At 42.0% G+C, this 19,148-nt stretch overlaps 1 protein-coding gene and 1 long non-coding RNA gene across 4 annotated transcripts in view; one reads left to right on the forward strand and one right to left on the reverse strand.

Annotated features, from left to right (window-relative positions):
- MARCHF1 (membrane associated ring-CH-type finger 1) overlaps window positions 1-1,599 on the reverse strand; it is a 797,228-nt gene extending 795,629 nt beyond the window's left edge. The window contains exon 1 of one of the 3 annotated variants that reach the window (XM_072773820.1): window positions 1,458-1,595. The gene's annotated coding sequence lies outside the window, so the exon portion shown is untranslated. Of the gene's footprint in view, window positions 1-1,457 lie in introns of all 3 variants that reach the window. The other 2 variants (XM_072773822.1, XM_072773821.1) reach the window with 2 other exon arrangements.
- Window positions 351-18,938, forward strand: LOC140603177 (uncharacterized). The gene is made up of 5 exons (XR_012006236.1): window positions 351-479; window positions 14,058-14,166; window positions 14,889-14,924; window positions 18,041-18,275; window positions 18,500-18,938. It is a non-coding gene; the product is annotated as an uncharacterized lncRNA (long non-coding RNA).
- Window positions 18,939-19,148: the final 210 nt, after the last annotated feature.

The following is a 19,148-nucleotide window of genomic DNA, read 5'->3' on the forward strand; positions in this document are numbered from 1 at the left end:
CATCCAGGCAGCTCCTTTTCCACTTCCACCACATGGTTAAATCCCACTCATCCTCCCCTAGGTCTGTTCTAAAGAGACCTCCCACTTTACCAGAAGATCAATCGCTGGTCAAGAAAATTCACTTTTATTCTACGCTATTGGAAAGATCACCTGTCCTTTAAAGAAAAAGCAAGGGTCTCAAGGCAAGCCAGCCAGCCTTTTCAAGAAAAAGAAAGTAAAATTGCGATTTGCGTTATAACAGGTTGTTACTTTCTTCCACCGGCCGGGCCCCGCTCGGAGGCTGGAGGCGGGCCCTGGAACCTGGGCCGCGAACCGCGGGCAGTCGGCGCGCCCCGCCCCGGCCCACGCCGGCCCCGGCTCACACCTCGGCTGCTCTAGATCGCGGCGGACGAAGCCCCAACAGAAGGTAACGGAGCCCCAAAGTAGCAAACTTTCGTGCTTCTTTTGGAAATGGCTCCACGTTGAAATCGGACATCCCGGTAGGTACCGCCAGTGCTCTGCGACCTGGAAGCCGGAGTCCGGGCAAACCGGGGAATTCGCTGATGGCGCGGGGCTCGCGGGGCTCGGGGCGCGGGGGTCGGCGGGGGTCCTGCGGCTCCCGCAGCCCGGAGTCCCCGCAGCACCCAAGCCCGGCCCCGGCGAGGCGGCGCATCCCCGCGCTGGAGCCCCCACGGCCCGCAGGGACCGCCCGACACTACGAATGACCCCGGGCGCCCCGGGAAAACGCGCACCTGCCCGGCCGCGCACCTGCCCCGCCCCGCCCCGCCGCGCACCTGCCCGGCCGCGCACCTGTCCCGCCCCGCCGCGCCCCTGCGGCCGAGAGCGCGGCTGCCCCGGGCGCCCCGGGAAAACGCGCACCTGCCCGGCCGCGCACCTGCCCGGCCGCGCCCCTGCGCCGAGCGCGCTGCTGCCCCGGGCGCCCCGGACGTCCCCGACCCGGCGGTGCCTCGAGCGCTCGCGGAGACTCCGGTCCGCCGGCCGCCGGGAGCTGCGAGGCTCGCCCGGCGCCTGCAGCAGCGACCGCCGCCGGGGGCGCAGGACACCCCGGGTCCGAGTCCGCTCCCAGCCCCGCCGGCGGCAGCACGCGAGGCGCCCGGAGCCCGAGCCCACCCGACGGCCGCCGGGCACCTGGGCACTGGGCGCCGCCGCCGGGACGCGGGCTGCCCTCGGGAGCCCCGGCGCGCTTCCCGGGGGCGCGGCTGGCGGCCAGGACCCGGCGGGCGGGCGCGGTGGGCGCCCCGCGGCCCCGGAGAGGCGGGGCCCGGACGGAGCGGGCCCGCGCTGCAGCCGCCGGGGTCCCCCCCGGAGCCTCGCTCGTCGCCGGCCCGCGCTCCGGCACCTGCCGCCCGCGCTCCGAGCCGGGGCCGCGCCGAGCCGCGCGGGGTCGGGGGCCGGGGCCGGGGCCGGGCCGGGGCGGGGCGGGGCGGGGCGGGGGCGCTCCCGGCAGAGCCACTCACCGGCGGACGGCGAGGCCCGGGCGGCCACCGGCCCGAGCGCGACAGGCGGCCCGCGGCGCAGCAGCTCCAGCCTTTGTCAGCGGCGGGCGGCGCGCTCCTCCCCACCCGCGGACGCGCGGCGGCTCGGCCCGCAGCTCCCCCGCCCCCTCGCCGGGCCGGCCTCACTCGGCTCCCATGATGTCATCCGGCGGAGGGGAGCCGCGCGGGCCGACGCCAGCAGTCCCCGCCGCCGACGGGGGCGAGCGGGGCGGGGCGGGGCGGGGAGGAGCGGGGCGGGGAGGAGCCGGGCGGGGAGGAGCGGGGGCGCCCCCGCATCCCGCCCGCGCTCGGTCGCGGAGTCCCCGGCGCGGCCCGGACGGTCTGCGCGGAGGGGCGGGGGGGAGGGGGCGGGGCCTGGGTGGGGGCGGGGCGGGGGGCGGGACTAGGGCCGGGATGGGGACGGGGCTGGGGCGGGGCTGGGGGCGCCCGCCACCTGCCCGCGCTCGGTCGCGGAGTCCCCGGCGCGGCCGGGACGGGTCTGCGCGGAGGGTCGGGGGCGGGGAGGGGGGCGGGGGGCGGAGCTGGGGGGGAGAGGGATGGGGACGGGGATGGGGGCGGGGATGGGGGCGGGGCTGAGGGCGCCCGCCACCTGCCGGCGCTCGGTCGAGGAGTCCGGGTGCGGCCCGGACGGGTCTGCGCGGAGGGGCGAGGCGGGGCAGGGAAGGAGCGGGTCGGGGGCGGACCTGCGGGGGGAGAGGGGTGAGGGCGGTGCTGGCGGGAGGAGCTTGGGCGGCGGGATGGGGGCGGGGTTGGGGCGCCCGCCACCTGCCCCCTCTTGGTCGCGGAGTCCCCGGCGCGGCCCGGCCCGGCCCGGACGGGTCTGCGCGGAGGGACTTGGTGGGGGGTGGGGGGTCGGGGGTCGGGATGGGGGCGGAGCTGGGGAAGAGGGATGTGGGCGGAGCTGGGGCGCCCGCCACCTGCCCGCTCTGGGTCGCGCAGTCCCCGGTGCGGCCGGGACGGGTCTGCGCGGAGGGCCCGGGGGGGGCGGGGCAGACGGGGGCCGGGATGGGGGGGGAAGCCCGGGCCCGAAGTGCGCGCCCCGCGGCAACGATGCCGGAGTCGGTGCGGAGGCTGACGGCAAAGCCAAGGGGCGCGGGGAAAGTTTTCTGGCCTCCCGGCCGCTCGGGCGCCCCAGGGCCGGGGCCGCTAGGTGACAGCCGGCGCAAGGACCGGCGCCCCCGGAGCCCCCGCCCCGGCGAGGAGGTTGGGGGTCGGCGCCGAGGCAGCCTCCGCGAGGGGCGGCTGAGCGGTGCACACGCTGCGGCTGGCGCTGCCCGCGGACCCCAGCCCCCGGGGGGGCCCCACGGCCTGCTCGCGGCCGCCCGCCGACGCCAGCCCCAGGCTCCCCGAAGGCCATCAAGCACGTGACGTCCACCGTGTCTGGGCCCCACGTTCTTTACAGTGTCAATCGGTGGTCTATCGGGGGGACAGACAGACAGACAGCCTCGGGGGGCCGGGGACAGGAACGCACACGCGCCCTGGATCCGAGACCCAGCCGCCCCCCCCCCCGCCCCCGGGCGGCCTCGCGCAGAAAGCAGAACAGAGCCGGGCAGCTGAGCTCGCACTCATTAACCAGAGCGGCCCGGGGTCCCTGGAAGTCCCCGCAGTTACCTGCCCCTGTCATCCCTGCAAGAAACTGAGCATCAGCGGGTGATGCGGGGCAGCCAGGAAACTTGACGACCGCCACTGAGGGACGTGCTGACTCTGCCCGTGGCTTCAGCCACCATCGTCCTCTAGAGGTGTAGACAGAGGACTAGAATTCATTGCAAATATAAGTACAATTAGGAACATCTTAATCTTTGTAAATGCCAAGAGAAAGACCCAATACAATAACAACTTTCTTTAAGAGGCTTGTTAATCCATTGGGGAATTGCGAAATCCACTGGGACTTTTCTTAGGAAAGGGTAATAAATTAAGTGTGAAAGAGCAGGATCAGAAATTATTTCTAAAAAATAACACGCTGGGGCGCCCCAGTGGCTCAGATGGTTATGCATCTGCCTTTGGTTCAGGTCATGATCCCACAACCCTGGGATCATGTTGGCCCCATGTTGGGCACCCAGCTCAGCAGGGAGTCTGCTTCTCCCTCTCCCTCTGCCTCTCCCCTTGCTTGTGCTCTATCTCTTTCTCTCTCAAATGAAAATAAAATCTTCAAAAAAAAAAAAAAATGAAGTATCAGAAAGACCATGATGCACATAGCTTGAAAATAGGAAATCTGCAAGTGTTGACATTTGTTTTCAAATTAAAATATTTTAAGTACCGTTTATGTATTATATTGTTAATATATAAGTATTTCGCATCCTTGTTGATGTCCTTATTCTTTTCAGAGACTTAAAAAAACTTTTAAGAATGGCCACTTAGCCTTTCCTCCGAATCAAAGTACAAAAGAACATATAAAATGCACGAACAACTATTAGAAATGAGTATTTTTAAAAATCAGGGCAACTAGGAAAGAAAGTAGATGAAAAAAAACCTAAGAGAGGTAAGAATCTGGTAATGTAAGCAATGACCGTCTTTGAGAATAGACAAACAATCTAATTGCTTGAAAAAAAGTAATTAGAACTGCTAATGATGCTGTTCTAAGTATATCAGAAGGTCAAGCTGTAAACCTTCCTTCCTAGATTGCTTCTCTGATGCCCCATCTATCTTCATTGCCTCTGTTTATCTTGCTGTCCTTCAGCATTCTCTGGACTAACACACAAGTGTGGAGACAAGAAGGTCATAGGGAGTTAGCAGATCTAGCAAACTTAGACATATAACCAAAAAGATCAGAAAAAAAAAATACCCCTCACTTCTTTTTTTAATCACTGCTCTAAAGGGCTGAAAGTAAAACCTCTATCTCTTCCTTTAAGAAAAATGAAACACATTCATATGTGATAATGTATTTGGTCTGTGAAAGGTGGAATGAAATAGGTCACTTATGTCAAAAGGTTTTAAAATGGAATCAACAGGCCATTAAGGATGTGGGCTTATTCACTTTCCTAGGGGAGGAAGCACGAACTTTTGAACTGGGCCAAACCACAAATATTCCAAGGACTCTGCCCAAACACCTACAACTTACTATAGTAAGAGACTGCTTGGCAACTAATTATTTTCAGCCAAGATTTCTTTTTTTTCCTGCCACCAACACCAATCAAAAACTCTTTGTAAATAACATACACAAGCAATCCCTCTTTGCTTTAAAAACTCCTGACTTTTGCTCCCTAGTGAAATGCGATTTGGGTAACTACCCAAATCTGCATTTTCCGAATTGCAGTTCTTTGATCCCAGATAAATGTTCTTGCTTAATAATCACCCCCTCATAATTTAGGTTTATGGGTCCTATGGAAAAATAATCAGTTTTATTATTCTAGCTGTTTTAGAAAATTAAAAATAATGTGTTGGAGCTCTCACTGTGGCCCTCTATTTTAACAAAGTTAATTGACTACATCTCTAGAACTTCTTCCCCAGTGTGTATCAACCTACCAAGATCCCCGCCTGGGTTACTGACATTTCCCACTTCCAGTGCGTTCTTTTTTCCCTACTCGTAATTTTTAAGTCATGCTTCTTGTATATTTTAAGATATTTTTATCCAAATGGATGACTATAAATAACTAAAACAAAACATTCAATTGTTACATTGAAAAAAGGATCATATTTCTTAGAAAAAATTTATATCCAAGCTCATATCTTACAAACCTAACTTACATACTAATCTTATTTAAATGTATTAAGCCTTAGAATTGAAGATTCAGAGTGGAAATATTAACTTTGCCTCAATTATTGATGCTCTGCTCCATATTTTCATATTGATACATGATTCTCTTCACCAAAACAATGAATGTTTTGGGTGGGAAAGTAGACATATTTTAATATTTTCCCTTGTGGATTTCATGAACTATAAAACTTTTATACTCTGGTTTTATCTGAATTAATAAACTCATTAATAGCTAATTGCTTTTTTTTTTAGTTAATTGCTTTTTAAAAACAAGTTCTCCTGGGTACAAATTTGTTAACTGTTGATAAATAATAAATAATAAGCAAAACGAATATTAGTAAGCCTTTATTATGTGTCAAATACTGTGCTGAGTGCTTACAGGCATTAGTCCATTTGATCTTTAAAATTACCCGGCCGACATGAATGTGTTATTAACTTCTTTTGCAGATGAAAAAACAGGTACCTAGAGAGATTACAAAAATTGTCCAGGCAACTAAAGTAGTAACAAGTCAAATTTAAGATTTTTTTTCTGCCATCTTGAATGCATACAGCCAGCCCTCATAATGGCACAACAGCAATTTTTAGATAATTTTGCCTTGAGAAAATAGAAGCATGATGATTTCATTTAAATATGTATATATATATATATATACACATATATATAGTGTGTGTGTGTGTATGTGTGTATATATATACATATATATTTAATTTGGCAAGGTGGACAATGTGTTTTTTGGGAACTCTGTCATCAGTTACTAAATTCAACATGAATTTTACTTTCATTATCCCTGTTGAGGAATGTTTCCAAGGTTATTTACAAGGAAAAAGAACCTCAGGATACCAAATAAATTTTAGTTTCCACCTATCCTTAAAGAGTTTTAGATATAAAGCAAAGTGCAGGGATTTTTGCACTTGGAGACAGATCACCATAAAATGAAATTAAAAAAAAATAACCATAAGCCATTAATTTAAGTAAAAACAAAACCTCAGCAAAGCTATCTTCTCTATACAATTAATCCATTTGTGGGTCTGGGAAGGTAAACTAGATCACCTATTCAAATTAAGGCTTTCTTCCCTGCCGTGAATATTAACAAGGAAAATAGATCATTTTACATATTATATCTCAAAGGTCCCATATGTTTTTTTTAATCACAGAAAGTAATATTCCCCAGACGCAAATGTATAACTGAGCTTCTTTAAATAGAAAGGTTTCGTATAGATTTCTTCAAAGTCCTTTTTTTATCTTACCTTTTTGATAATTGGCTGATGTTCAGCAACTCGGGTAACACGGGTTATTTGAGTGGATTTGTGGAAAGGTTAGAAGGTACATATAGCAGATTATCATTCTTTCGAGATTTCCCGCTAAACTAGCTTTTTGTATTAATCTCTCATAAATTAAATAATGTATACAAACAATAGTGATCCTTGTATTCATAAAAGATATGTTAGCAGACTAATTAATTTATTGCAAACTTGTGATCTCGATATTAATGTAATTTTTACTTTGGCTTCAGTGTGTTCTTCTGCCATTAAGCGTTCTTATGTTACAGGGCAGGCGGCCCATCTCATGATCTTATGCTCATTTTCTAGTTGCTCTGTCTGTAGTGCTGGTCATTGGCCCTAACATGACATAGAAGTGGTCATAGAGGAACAGCTTTTGTTGAAAGGTGAAGGAAGAGATGAGGAAAACTTTTTTGAAATGGCCACACTGCTGGAGCACCTGGGTGGATCCGCTGGTTAAGCCTAGGGCTCTTGATTCCGGCTCAGGTCATGATCCCAGGGTTGTGAGACTGAGCCCTGTGAAAGCTCCTGGTTCAGCGAGGAGTCTGCTTCTTACTCTCTCTCCCTCTGCCCTCCCGCCAACTTGTGCTCTCTCTCTAAAATAAATAAATAAATCTTTTAAAGAAAGAAAGAAACTGCAGCACTGCTTATGAAAAGGGAACACTATGTATAGCAATAGCAGGCTATGAAAAAAAGGTATGTATACAATTTCTCCTAAAATGAAAGTTTTTGCGAAGTAGAGAGGCTGACTTCCCTAAGCCTGTATTAGTTCCTCATTGTATTAAGTAGGAAATTTTCTTAATCAGATGCTCATCATTTTCAGCTGTAATAGTAGCATGAATGATCTGCCTACAATATTTCCAGCCAGATCTTGTTTTGTATATGTATATATATCCAAGTTACTTCAGTTATCCTAGTTGACCCCATTTATAGGCATAGAATTAAGGACAACACAGAATGAAATATTCACAACAGGGAGGTAATTTTCTGATTTTTGAGTCATAGCTCTTTTTTTTAAGTTTTTAAAAATTCAATTTGCCAACATATAGTTAGTATAACACCCAGTGCTCATCTCATCATGTGCCCCCCTTAGTGCCAGTCACCCACCTCCCCTTCTGCAACCCTTTGTTTCTCAGTGAGTCATAGTTCTTAATCTTTACAGCAGACTACTTTCCTAAGGTTCTATCTTTTTAACTATTATAGGAGCAAACAGGGACAAATATATTTGCTAAGGAAAGACCCTAAGAGACGTTCCTGATTTTCCAAGTCCACTTTAATTCCTGAAGTATTTTGGGAGCCATGTGGAAAGAGCTCAGAATGCTACAAACTTGCTTCTGGACCTAACTCTCTTAATGATGTATTTTATAACTTAAGCAATTCATTTAACCTAGTCACCTTATCTTTCTCATTTGGAAAAGGAAGTTAATGATACCAGTCTTATACACCTCTCACTTGAGAGGATTTTACAAGGAAAGAAAGTAGAATAGAAGTGGGATACAAAGGTAGGGTTATATTCGTAACACGTCTAAACAGGGCCTCCTGAGCTATGACCTGAACAGATATTGTGAACATTAAATTATGTGTAACTGATTTCACCGACTAGGACAAGAACAGGGAGAAGGAAGAGGAGAGGGGGACAAGGAAATCTATTCTGTTAGGGACCTTTCCAATAGGCATAAACATGGAACAGTGGAAAGAGGTTCAAAAGGTCCCTGTGGGGACTCTGCTTCTCTCGGCCTCTCTCTGTGTCTCTCATGAATAAATAAATAATTTTTTTAAAAAAGGTGATAACTCCAATTTTACCTTTTACTATACCTTAATTTCAATATATCTTAATCTCTCTGAACCTCACTTTGTCCTGTAAAATACAATCCAAACTAATTTTCCTCGATTTATTTTAATATTTTTAAATCAAGATACATGTGCAAATCTAGTGTACTTTTAATATAGTGTTCGTTCTCACTCCTCCCAAAAGTTTATTTTATTCATTATGACAAGAGTGATGATGTAGTCTCAAGGAAATGAGATGCCGTCTCAGAGCAAGAAGGAGAAATTAAACTGTTTTATGAATGATACATCCCAAACACCCTGAACAGAGCCTAGAAACTACTGGTTGAATGAATAAATGTATTACTGGATCATCGTGATGATTGAATAAAATAATAACACGCAGATAATCCCTGAAATGGTACCCAGCATTTAGCAGCTGACCAGTAACTAATACAGTCCCAAATCCAGGTTCAGGACCTAATTGCGTTCTAAAACCTTTTTGTCCACTTATTCTTTTAGAAAGAAAGCATGGAGTATTTAATGTATTTTGTATATTATCCCCACAGGGGCCTAGGCCAGCACCCCTGAAATCAAACACAGCATTCTGTCTGCAGTGAAGTATATGAAGATTCATACCAAGCGTAATAAAATAAGCCATACAGCAGTTCAGTCGCATTTTATGCCAAATGAGTTGTGAACATTCTTTTCCATAATCATAGATTTCTAGATTTTAGAACTTGGACAAATGGTTGTGAATAATAATGTTTAACATTCATTGAATGTCCACTACACACCAGGCTCTGCTTTAAGCCCTTTACATTAATTAACTTAATTAAACCTTACAGCAAGCTTCTAAGGTAGGTACAATCACTATTCCCATTTTATGTAATAAAGATCTGATGTACAAGTTAAATTATTTGCTTTATTGGTTTATGAGCCAAATTAGGTCTAGACAGACTTGTGTTAAACATTATAAAATAAATAAATTAAGAATATATAGAAAAGGAATTTCTAAAAGCAATGAAAGAAATCAAAAATTAAAATAGTAATATATTTTATTAAACAACAAAATCTTTTGAATATCAAAAATACCATATTAAAATTTAAAGTTTAATAACCTGGACTAAGTGTTTTCAGCAGGTATTGTTGGCATATTCGATATATAACAAGTCCATATAAATTGATAAAAAGCACTAAAACCTCAGTAGATAAGAAGAAAAGAGACATTTTAAAAAACCACAAAAAAAACTTTTGCCATTGGCAAAAAAAGTGTGAAAATTAAACTGAAATTCAAATTAAAAAATTGAGATACAATTTTTCATTATCAAGTAAAGATTCTTATAACTTATAATACATGCCAAGTGCTTTAAGGATTTTTATAGCCTTTGAGGTAGTGTTTTGATTTTTTTTTAATGTATCATAGAGAAGTAAGCAGAAATTCAGGGGAAAAATATTTATCTACAAAGATGTTCATTAAAGAGTAATCTATAATATTAAAAAAAAAAAAAGGAAACCAATGCTTTTAAGACCCAGGGTCATGGGGTTAATAAAACTTCAAAAAAAATGAAGTGGAAAAAATTGTTTGGGCCTACCAATATCCCATTTTTCAACACACTGCTGAGTCTAACAGAACTGTCAATGTTATAAAATCATAGTTTAGTTTCCTGATATCACATTAATAAGCTCTCTGGAGTTGTTGCCAGGGAACCTGAGACCCTGAAGCCATTTATCTAAGCAGGAGAGTTTTCTCTGCAGTTGTCCTGAACAGGTGGGAGGGTAATTTTCACTGCAGAGATATTTTTTCCTCAGTAAATGATGACCAGCTATGAAATTGTTATGTTCCATTGTAGACCTGTATGCTGTATCTTTCTCCAAACAAGTTGCCAGTACTGCAACTCTAGAGCTATATTAACTTAAAAGTCTTTGGGAACTTGATTAACCCAACTAGTGTCTAATAAATGAGGATTTCAACCATTAAAAGTGATCCTCACACATAGGACCATTCTATTTTCTAATGGATTGTAAATAATGATTAAGAAAGCTATTGATCACTGTATGTTGGTATTGTAAGCAGCCACTTTATTACTCTCTTTCATTCTAATAGTTTTTAGTTTTGAACTTTCTTGGATTTCCTAGGCAGATATATTACCTGTCAATGGTAAAAAAAAAAAAAAAAAAAAAAAAAAAAAAAAAAAAAAAAAAATTTTGTCTTACTGCCATTATCTATAGTTTTTATTTGATTATTCTTATCTTACTACGTTGGCTATAAACTCCAATACACCACTAAATAATATTGCTAAAAATCAAAATGAGGGGCACCTAGGTGACTTAGTTGGTTAAGTGTCCAACTCTAGATTTTGTTTCAGGTTGTGATCTCAGGGTTGTGAGATGGAGCCCTGCATCATGTGGGCTCTGTGCTGGTTGTGGAGCCTGCTTAAGATTCTCTCTCTCCTTCAGCATGTCCCACCCCCCAACCTTTCTCTTTCTCTCTCTCTCTTAAAAATAAAATAAAATTTTTAAAATGAACTTTATGCAACTTATTGACTTCCTTTTCTTAACTCCAACTCTAGCCCCTCTTTCTCCTTTTTATCTCTTTTGTAATCCTTTTCTAGGTAAATAATTCCACCATTCATCCAGGTCTTCAAGTAAGAAATCTAAATATCACTGCAAGATCTTTCCTCTCATGTGTACTCCACTGGAATAATCAATGCATATATGCAACTATTTTTTAAACAAATTATTCTACTTTGATTAATTAAATCCAGTTATTTTAAAACACAACTGACATCATACCATTCTGTCATTGCATGTTTTCCAGCTTATTAGGTGTGTTTGTAGAGTCCTATGGGATATGATAGAGTCATCAAGTCCTATGGATCCTACTTTGTAAACATTTCTTGTAGTTATTCCCACTTCTGCATGCTCATTGCCACTGTTCTTATGTAGACCTTTTCATCTTGTGCTGGTTAGTCTCTGCCTGACCCCCTAATTCTCTTCTTTTTTGCTTTTCTCACTTCTCCAGAGAGTGGACCTCTTTGGAGTTTTCTTTGCTCCCTAGCTTCTGGTGGGGACTGGTTCAGAGGTACCAGAAGGATTTGGAGAGTGGGAAGAGAAAGAGTTGAGTTTATATTTCCCTCATTCCCTCTCGGCTTCATTGTGGTTCGGATGCATACTGTGCTCCATGATTACAGCTTTCCCCATGATTCTTGCCCTCGACGAGGGTCTCATGACACCGTAAGAGAAGTAAACCTAGTAGTAAGGCTTAAGGGTGGTAATGGCTTCCTACTCTTACTAGTCATAACCCATTGATTATGTTAACTCTGCTCACATATCAGTAATTATTTCCTTTACTAAATGTCTTTGTTTCCTATTGAGACAGACATGTCTTGATACATAACCCTTCTCCAAACCATTGAAAGGGACTCTAGTTGATTTCATGCCTACAGCCTCACCCTCTCTTCTACCTTTACACAATACATCCTTCAACCATGAACAGAGTATCCTTTTCTCAAATGCAAACCTGACGATGTCATTCCCTAGGCAAAATCTTCAGTGTTCTTTATCATTGGTAGCAGTTGCCAACTAGAGTTATTACAAATAGCTTGTAAATCCTTATGCACCCTGTGGAATAATCAGCTTTAATTATACACATACTACTTTTTAAGAAATATATGCTACTGTGATTAAATATTAGCTCATGTAAAACATGACTGACTTCATACTGACTTTGTCATTATGTGTTCACCCAGGAATCAAGTATTCCATCACATACATTAAAAGAATACTCATATTAAAAATAAAATCTAGACTCTTTCTAATTTTCTAGTTTATTCTTCTACTGCTCAACCTACATGCACTTACATTTTACTTAAGTGCCATTTCCTCCTTCTTTGCTTTAGGTCATCTTCCTATTTCTAAAAGTTACTCAGCCACACTCAATAACCCTTCCATGGCAAATTCTTTGTCATCTTCCATAATAGAAACACTACACTGAAAACCAATAAGCTAGAGTTTGAGTTAATTACTTTATATGCATTATGTCATTTAATACTCAATAGATGAGATGAAGCATAAGGGGTTTTCATGAGTTCACACAACCATAAAGTGTAAAATTAAGACTCAAAATCTGACTTCAAACCTGCACCTTAAAAGCTATTCTTTCAGACAACATCCTAATCCAGAAGGTCAAAAACTTACACTCTTTGAAATCTCCCTCAGATGCCTCTCCTCATTTTTATTTCCATGCTCCTTGATATATATACCTCTACTTGTTTACTTCTCACATTGACTTTGAAATTTTTAATATAAAACTCAATTTTGCATTTTGGTTTTTCTCTTTGTACACCAAAATTTCATGAGGTACCTAGGTATTAAACACAGAATAATTTTAATCATATTAAATATTTATAACTTTATTAACTTTATTTATTTATTTAAATATTTATAATATTTTTCATTGGTTATCTTTATGTTATCAGTACCATATATTGTAAACTAGCTGCACAATGAAAAACACTGCTTATCTGGATGTCTTCATTTGCAATTTATAATTGTTTCTTATTTACTCAGCTACATAGACCGAAGTTAGAAGATGTATATGTGGGAGGGAAACACAGTGAAAGTTATTTATTTATTTATTTATTTATTTATTTATTTATTTATTTATTTATTATATATTTTATTTTATATATATATTTTTTATTTTTTATTTGTTAATGAAAGACAGAGAGAGAGGCAGAGACACAGGAAGAGAGAGAAGCAGGCTCCCTGCAGGGAGTCTGATGCAGAACTCGATTCCAGGACTCCGGGAGCACAATCTGAGCCAAAGGCAGACACTCAACCACTGAGACATCCTGGTGCCTCCAAACATTTATATTTAAACCATAAAATCAAAGTATAAGAATTAAAATTAAATTAAATATTTAAGCCATATCCTTTGGCTCCAAATTTCTTTTTTTTTTTTTAAGATTTTATTTATTTATCCATGAGAGACACAGAGAAAGAGAGAAGCAGAGACACAAGTAGAGGGAGAAGCAAGCTCCATGCAGGGAGCCCGAAGTGTGACTTGATCCCAGGTCTCCAGGATCACACCCCGGGCTGAAAGCAGCGCTACACCGCTGAGCCACCTGGGCTGCCTTGGCTACAAATTTCTTATGAACATGACAAAATTTATCAAAAATCTGGTTAGAGATTCATTCATGGAAACATGCAACAATGACAGATAATATTCCTTAAGACTTATATGTCAGCTATTTTCTTGAATACATACTTTAACTCATTTAATCCTCACAACAACTTTATGCAACAAGCATTATTATTTTTTTAAAGATTTTATTTATTTATTCATGAGACACAGAGAGAGGCAGAGATATAGGTAGAGGGAGAAGCAGGCTCCTTACAGGGAGCCTGATGCGGGACTCGATCCCAGGACCCCTGAATCACGACCTGAGCCAAAGGCAGACACTCAAGCACTGAGCTACCCAGTGCTCTATACTCATTTTATAGATAAGAAAACTGAGGTGCAGAAATGGAAAGCAACTTGCAAAGTTGCTGTGACTATTAATGTCCCAGGTGGTATTTAGAGCCCAAGTCTATCCTCTGAGCCTCCTTAATCACTGTGCAATACTGTCTCTATTTAAGTAACTACCAGATAGAATTGATTATTATTAATGAGCACATACACACAACAGCATTAGAAATAAGGGAATACTTTGGCCCATATTCCTGGTGCAGTATCCTAGTTCCACCATTTTCTAGCTGTGAATTTTAAGCTTCTCATCTATAGAATGACAGTAATAACAGTATTTATTTTATAGGGTTGTTGTGATGATTGCATATATATGAAGTGCTTCAAACAGTATCTGGAACAGACTAAATGCTTGTTATTAGTATTTCCCAACTAAAAGGACATCACTTACCCTCTTGGTAAGCATTCACTTAGGTACAGTTTATTTGAAAATTAAACTATGATTCCATAAACTATTAAACTATGATTCCAGTCTACAGATCAGTCTATTGTGTACTTATTAAAGTGAGCTCTTTCAAGAGTTCTGAAGTACACGCAAGGCTGAGGCATGATATTAGACTTGGACTAACTAATGGGTTTTAATTTCTGAGCCATCTATAAAAAATGATGGCAATTTCTTGAGTGTGCAGTTGAGATTTCCTTAGTCACATAAGTGTAGAGCAGTAAAAGAGTGCTTTACTGGATTCATGGTGAGGTTATGGACTTGAGTCAGAAAGGCTGGCTTCAGCACCCTGGACAGAACTTGCATGCCCGACCATGCTGACCCTGCTGGATTTTTTGGACTTGGATGAAGAGGCATGATGAGAAAACATCTGGTATTTTCTAGAAAATTGGGCAAGAATATATACATGTACATATAATCCCATTAATGTCTTGTATGTGTATATATATATATATACATATGTATGTATAGCAGTATTTATTACTCTGTTCACAAGAAATCGAGATCACTATAGCAGCTAAACATGTCATGTAAAAACTAAACAAGGAAAAAGTGAAAAGAATAGCTAAACTTTCAGAAGCACTGTATCATTCCCATATTTTTAGTTACACTCAAAAGAATGCATGTTGGTATTTTTCTAAGTTTTCTAAAATCATTGATTTATCTATTTTGTTACAGTGGAGCATATTTAAAATGGCAAGATTCGTGAGATTGGTAAGAGTTGGCAATAATATTTTATAAGTCTTATTTTATTTAATGGCAACTTATGTACTGTATGAAGTTTATATTTAAAGGATATTTTAAGAATAACTATGTAATCTTGTCCTCTGGAAGATAACTCCATGGTCAATACATGCTTTTTGACCCAAGATGTTTGCACTCATGTTTTTTCAATATTTTGCCATAGAATTATAAACTTTCGGTGCGCTTTTACTATAGTAGCAGAATTATTAAGTTTGCTTCTGCTTCCTTGCATTTAAAAATAAGACAAATTAACTTCTGAATTGACCTTGCCACTTTATAAATTCTAAGATAACGACATTGTGTAAGTTCCCATAGCAGGCAGTCAGCTTTCCTTGACAAATATTTATCTTTACATGTGACTTCCATTCCTAAATTCACAAAAGCCTTTCTAGATTCTTTTTTATAAATGACATCCCTCCTTCTTCTGGATCCTGCCTCTAGATTTCTGTTGTACTCTATCATGGTATGTTTTTACATTTTACATTTTTAATTCTATCTTTCAACGAACATTCCTTGCCCTGTAAGACATCAGCTCCTTAAAAACAGATGTTATATCCCCTCCACGTTTGTAATTTCCACATTATCTAATATAATGCATTACACATAAAAGGCCCTTAAACAAAGTTTGTGAAAGAGTCATAAAATATTTTGGATATCCACTTGTTTGAAGGAGTGTGCACTGGAGGATGGTTTGTGGCATTCAGTACATTCTTCTTTGGGCAACTTCTCAGAAATATAAAACAAATATGCATATCTACAAATATATTTCAAAGGTTGTATAGCAGAATTAATAATCATCAAATATAGCAGCCAAACTAGTATTGTAAAAATGTCTACTAGTCCAGCCTTAAAATAGAATACATCCTGTTATGAAGAACCTGTCATGATGCAAATTATTTTGATACAGAGGTCTCCTCTAAATATACTGGCAGGCAAGATCCCAAAGGCCACAGAAGAGAAAGGCACATGGAACAAATTAAAATGCTCAAATAATATGATTTATTTAATCAATTAAGGTACATACCAAGAAACAAAGGGGAACAGATGGCAAAGGTTATGCACTTGGAATAGTATGCAAGCAGAGTGGAAGACTGTACTACCTAGCTTTTGGGTTATGCAGTTCTCTCTGTCTCTCTTATCTCTGTCGCTCTCTCTTTGTGTGTACACACACACACATACACATATATATACGTACACACAGAGGGATGTCATCTCTTTCTTCTGAGCTACACTATCCATTAATGGTATAGTTACAAGCACAAGAATTGAGGTTTGAGTAAATAGGTTCCACAAACAGAAGAAGCCTAGGACCAGAACACATACTTGCTCTACCAGAGAGATGCAGGGTAAGTGTGCCTGAGCAATCACGGACTCACCATTTGAAAAATCTCACTGGACTCAGCCTATGAGAAGCTATGGATTTTATTTGTGTTTCTTGAGTAAAAGACATATAAGGCCTGAATGGACATTACCAATGAGTGACCAAATTAAAACCTTAGGAGTACTCAAGCATTTGCATATATTTAGTGCCTCCCATATATTTACAGTGCCACAAATATTAGGTGTCTCTTAATCTATCTTTATATCTATGTTCATCTCACACAGAGCTTGCTTACTACCTTATTTATCTTATTTGGCTCATCTTATGCATTCGGCCTACATCTCACAAGCTACCTGCTTACACATTATATATACACACCTAATACCTCTTATGAGTTTTGCCTATGTGTTCTTCTTCTTATTCCTCTTCTATAGAATACTCAAGTATTTCTAAATGATTTGTTCAGAAGAAGACCTCTGTAGCAATATTAAAAATTGTGCCATTAGGTTACAAAATATTGCATATTTAAAGCATTCGGAAAAAATAGACAATAAGTTTAGCATGAGGTTAATGACAGAATTTATATCTATAAAAACAGACACAAACTTCCATAAAACTATGTTGATAAAAAAATAAAAATTATTTCCATAGAGCATAATAGCATTAGAAGAGATCAGGGATATAAAGAGAGAAAAGAAGTAGCAAGATTCAACAAATTAAAAGATCCTGGTAAGAGTTGCTCTAATGGTCAGGATAAGCTAGGTTGTGTTGTTCTCATAAACACCCCAAATCTCACTCTTAAAATTATAAAGGCTTATTTCTCACTCACTCTTGATGCCCAACACGGATTCCTCTAGGGACAGAAGTCTATCTTTTTTTTTTTTAAAGGATTTTATTTCTGTATTTGAGAGAGAGAGAGAGAGCATACATGCATGAGCTGGGGGAGGGGCAGAGGGAGAAGCAGGCTTCTCACTGAGCAGGGGCTGATGCGGTGCTTCATCCTAGGACCCTGAACTGACCAACTGAGCTACCCAGGCACCTGGGAAGTCTGCATTCTTATATTGTCATGTGAATGAAGCAGCTGCAGTGGTTTTTAAGTGGTTCTACTAGAAGTGACATGCATCACTTTCATTCAGTTGTTCCTGCCCACAAAAAGTCACTTTGCCACACTTAGTTTCAAGGAGGCATGTGGCAAGAAAGAAAAGAAAAGAAAACTGAAAATTTTGGAAAATACTGGCAAAGTCTTTCATGGTGATTATTAACATGAAAGCAATACTTAGAGATTTGTCAAATTGAAAGGCCACATGAAGTAGTGAAAATTGAATATCATATCTACATATCCATATGCACATGATATATCTACACATTCACATACATATGTGCACATATACATATCTATGCATATATTTGTATATATACACATATATTTATATACATACACACATCATTGGGATGAACTGAATACAACCTCATCCCTAGTCAGCAGAAAATCTGATATCAAAATAATCTACATTGGGGTGACTCCTCCCATACCAGATGGTTCAGCGTTATTCATGGCTAATGAATTGGTCCTTGTATATAAAAAGCAGACCCTGCAATTTGTCAGTTGTTTCTTAGAAAAATAAGGTCAGGATTATTCATTCAAATGTGACTTAGAAAGGCCTAAGTCACAATAGTAGTCTAAGTAAGCTTTCTTCATGTGATACTGTTGTGGCAGCCTTTGAAAGAAAATCAACATTCACCTTTTGAAACATCATAATTTTAGGTATTTTATGAGAAATGCAGCATCAACTTTGCTGGGTTGTGTGGGAAAGACTAAATGAGAATGAGAATGCCCACTCGCTTTGGAGAACAGAACCCCCCCTACTTCCTACAATATCAGGAGCAAGTGAGCAGAATAAGCTGCAGTCGGCCTACAGGCTGCAACTGAAACGCTTGAATTAACAAGATCTCAGAAGAATTCCTTTCTTCCTGGGAAGAGATGGAAACATGGGGATAAGGTAAGACTTTGGACTGTGAGATTTACAGAGGCCTCTTGGGAGGAGGAGCACGGAGAGAAGTAAGGAGCCATGGCCAAGAGGCAAGTTTCACAAGTCAACACTCTAAGGTCTGTTTTATATGTTTTTATTTTATGTTTTTGTGTAATATAAATAGGATCCTTTAGAAAAGAACTGTGTGTTTTATTCTCAAAGAAGGTTGTGCCTGATTTTTCACCTTCTTACAGTTTCCCAAGCAAGAAGAAACTGAGAGACCTCTAAACCCTCCACCCGCATCTTTGAGGAGGATTGAATGAAGCTACTCTTATTTCCCAACAACTGCTGAGATAACTGCTGACCTATTCGTGTCTCCCCTAGCATACTTGACCTCAAGACTGAATTTCCTGTTCCTGACCCTTCCCCCAGCATGGAGCACAGAGCCCAAGGACACCCCTGTGGGATTGGGAGGAGGGTGGGAAAGCTGGTATCTCTGCATTCCTTGTAAGTCCTTGGAAAATGCACTTCACCTCTCTCACTCTTTCTCCTCATCTGTAAAATAGAAATGGTAACATCTGTGCTGTTTCTCTAACACATTATGAGGATCAGATGAGTAAATGCTTAAGAAAATCTTCTGAAACTGTTAAGAGCTGGTTTTGTTATTAAAGATCTGTTTGTTTTTAATATTTAAATTAGGTAGTCTTTATATTTACCCAGTTCTTTTTATTTTTTTTTTATTTTTTATTTTTTTTTTTTACCCAGTTCTTTTTAAAACAAGTCATTTTCTAAGGGAAAAACTATCTAATCTGCTGTGTGCATTATGTATTTTATCCCTAAAGTCAACGTACCTTGTGTAAGCATAAGCATAATTCTTTCAGATTTCCCTGGGTAGCAAACTAT

This window comes from Canis lupus, chromosome 13 (assembly GCF_048164855.1).
Source record: "Canis lupus baileyi chromosome 13, mCanLup2.hap1, whole genome shotgun sequence".
Classification (NCBI taxonomy): domain Eukaryota; kingdom Metazoa; phylum Chordata; class Mammalia; order Carnivora; family Canidae; genus Canis; species Canis lupus.